Source organism: Cryptomeria japonica, chromosome 2, assembly GCF_030272615.1.
Source record: "Cryptomeria japonica chromosome 2, Sugi_1.0, whole genome shotgun sequence".
Classification (NCBI taxonomy): Eukaryota; Viridiplantae; Streptophyta; class Pinopsida; order Cupressales; family Cupressaceae; genus Cryptomeria; species Cryptomeria japonica.
Window position 1 is genome coordinate 534872907 of NC_081406.1, and position 3778 is coordinate 534876684.

The window sequence follows — 3778 nt, forward strand, 5'->3', positions numbered from 1 at the left end:
CCCAGTCCAGTATCGATATGATCTTGTTGGGGAAACATCTCACGATCAAACCACAAGGTCTCACTGCCGGTTAGTCTACTGTTACCAGGGTTCACCCTCTAATTTGTGAAATTTCGCAACTTATTTATTTTATGCTAAGTATATGTCTGATACTAGAATATTTCATACAATTGAGTACTTCCAACCATGGTAGAAGGGAAGTAGGCTTGCAAGAGTGGCACGGTGATGGTTTTGTGTGGGCAAAGGGTTACAAAGCGTACTACCCTTGAGCGTAGAGGAGATGGATTCTATGGAAACCTATTGTAACCTCTTTCCCCTGTCATGGTAAAGATTCAAATCCAAAATTTTGAAATTCCTCATCCAAACATTATGCAAATCCGAAATTCCTCATGCAAATATTATGCAAATCCGAAAATTTCTCATGCAATTATTATGCAAATGCAAAGATTCAATGAATGAAGGTGAAGATTAAACAATTCCTCATATTATGCAAATCCAAAATGAAGGTGAAGTTCAGCAATTCCTCATATTATCCAAATCCAAAATGAAGGTGAAGATCCTACCTCGAATGGTGAGTGTATCGTTTGATCTTGCCAAGGGTTGAGCTCGACGCGGAAGCCTGCGCGGGATTGAATGCACAAATGACTTGCCCTCTTTTTTCTTTTTTTTTTAAGTAATGCCCGTTGCTGTCAAAATTTCGACGAACATGGGCACTTTTTCAAAAAAAAATCAAATTTGGTCACAATATACCTTCTCTATCAGAATTCTAGACCAAATGTATTAGTGAGTAGACATTATAGGTAACTTTGCACACTTTGAGTCCCTACATAGGGGTCAAAAAGTATTCATTACAAAATGTGGCACGAAACTTATTTCTTATTTCCCCATTACCCATTCACTTGAAAAAAAATAACATAAAAGTATCCTATTGCTAGCATACAAAAACCTAATTAACCCTTGTAAAACTTGTGGGAGCTCTCATTATTAAGTGAGGAGGGTATTATATTTTTTTGTTCAACATTTGGGTTTGATAGTGGACATGTGGGTAATTGTGTTATCATCAATTACAACACTTTTTTTTACCTTTTATTTTTTGTGTGGCATCTACAAGTTCTCTTTAGTTTTAAAGTAACCTCGAGCTATCATTTCTCCTTACAGTTTATTGATAATGATAATCATTAAGATTAATCATAACTCTAATTCTATATCTAACCATAACCCTAACTCTAATGAAGAAGATATTTTAATGATCAAGATCAAATCTATTCACTGTAATCTATATCATAAGTTAATTATTCCCTTATATTGTAAAAAGGAAACAATGTACAATGAAAGATCCTATAAATTATTATCATTATTCTTATGATTTGTATCTTCCAATATATTATTTAAGATATGCCTTATTATTGACGTAACCATTGCACCTCCTATAATACAAATGCTAGTTTATTAGACATGAAAAGACAAGAAAGATACTATAATATATTTTGCACCCACTATTATTTATCACAGACAAACACAAGGCCAGAAATGAAAAGGCAAGAAGAATAAAAAGATTACATGGAAACGTGGGCTAAGGGAAACGATAGAGATGAGCAGGCAGGCGAGGCTCTGCCATGGCGACAAGAGGCTCTGCTTTGGGCGTGGTTAGGCCAAAGCTCTCGCTCATATCCAAGTCCTGGGTGCTCTGAATATTAGCGGGAAGGCGCCAATGGAAGCCATGGAGAAGATTAGCGAGGCCCAGCTGAACCACTTTCAGACCCAGACTGGCCCCTGGACACATCCTTCTGCCCGACCCGAATGGCAGCAGCTCGTAATCTCTGCTCTTCACGTCCAAGCTGCTGCCCTCAAACCTCTCTGGCCTGAATTCCTCGGCCTTTTCCCACACTCTTTCATCCCTGCCGATCGTCCACACGTTCACAAATGCTCTGGTGTTGGCCGGGATGTCGTACCCTGCAACCTTGCAATGTTGAGTGGAAAGATGAGGAACCAGCAATGGGGCAGCCGGGTGCAACCTCATAGTTTCTTTCACTATCCCTTGCACGAATTCCATATTACCTATGTCTTTCTCTTGCACCCATCGTTCTTTCCCCACTACTCTGTCCATTTCTTCGTTAGCCTTTGCCAGGTTGTGGGGGTTTTTGAGAAGCTCTGCCAACGCCCATTCCACAAGCGTAGCAGAGGTCTCTGTCCCGGTAGCTATCATATCCTGCAAGCCCAATAACATATCTTTGATTGGGCAGTTTACTTTTTCAATTTTTCCTGTAATAAAAAGAGAAGAGCCTAATTTAATCATTTACCTCAGTGAAGGCCTTGATTTTTTCCCTGGTAAGGTTGTTGGCAGGATCATCACTTTGTTGCAACAGGACGTCCACCATATCGGCGGGCACATAATCCGGCACGCTCTTCCGCTGCTGGTCATGCTCCTCAACCACCTCCTCCAGAAAGGCATCAAAGCGTCAGCTGAGCTTCTTCATCCATCTGACATAGCCCTGCAGATCAAGGAAACTCAGGGCAGGAATATAGTCCCCAATGTTAAACACGCCATTCAGCACCAAAACCTCCTCCAGCATCTCCATAAATTCACGGGGCTTCATCTTGTTACCGCCATTCTCATCCAAGTAGCGCCGCCCCAGAACCATCCTCGAAATAATGTTGTTGCTCAGGTAAAAAGTCTCTTCGCGGAGATGGACAGGCTCTGCGGCGGCGGAACTTTTGAAAACAGAGGCCACCATGCGGTCCACCTCCTCCACTCTGATATACTCATAAGATTCCACGCGCTTGGTGCTGAATAGCTCCAGAAGGCAGATCTTTCTGGCTTGCCGCCAATGCTCTCCGTAGGGCGACCACGTTATGTCGGAGTAGTTGTAAACTGTGTATTTCCCGGCCGCGATCTTGGGGCGCGAGGCGAAAGTAAGGTCGCTAGTCTTGAGAATCTCTCGGGCCATTTCAGGAGAGGATGCGACAATGCAGGGGACGGAGCCTAGCTGGATTGACATGAGCGGGCCATACGTCTTGGAGAGTCGATCCAGTGACCTGTGCGGCAGAGTGCCCAGAAGATGCAGGTGCCCGATTACAGGCCATGCGTGAGGACCCGGTGGTAAATTCATTGAGGGCTGGAATCTGATGTAAATCACGTAAAGTGATAGCATGGCCAGTGCGACGTAACCCAGCAATTGGATGTTTATCTCCATCTCCATTGCACATATTTTGTGCTCTGCAATTACAGTGGATGGGTATTTGTAGGAATATAAGATAAATCCACTAGATTTTGTTTCTTCAGTGCAGCAATCCAATTTCATAATTGGTGGCGTTGCATTGGACCAGAGCCCAGCTGTGCCTTATCTTAGATCTGAAAACCACTGGGTGAAAATTAATATGATCAAGAGATGAAAGATTCCATATTTGTCAATGGCCGATTTTTGGAACGTTTAGTAGCGTACTACACTGGTAGTAATTTGTCTTATTATATATGATCAAGACACTATCTGACTCTTTTTCCATATTTGTGTAATGCTCAATCATTTGTTTAGTGCACAGTTATCGAAACATGCATTTGCATCTAGTTTAAGTAAGGACTAGACATGAGAAGATAACAAGGATACGAAGAGACAAAAGACACGACATAATACATTTAAAGCTATGTACCAGTTGCATTATGTATTTTGGAGGTTAGAAGGCTATAAGATTATATACTGTAAGTTTAAACTGTAAATTAAGTAAAACTGAAACCATAAGTAAATTGTAGCCCAAGAATTCCATGTTTATCTCCATCACC

General features: G+C 41.6%; 1 pseudogene; it reads right to left on the reverse strand.

Annotated features, from left to right (window-relative positions):
- Positions 1–1430: 1430 nt before the first annotated feature.
- On the reverse strand, positions 1431–3269 carry LOC131052146 (trimethyltridecatetraene synthase-like; annotated as a pseudogene).
- Positions 3270–3778: the final 509 nt, after the last annotated feature.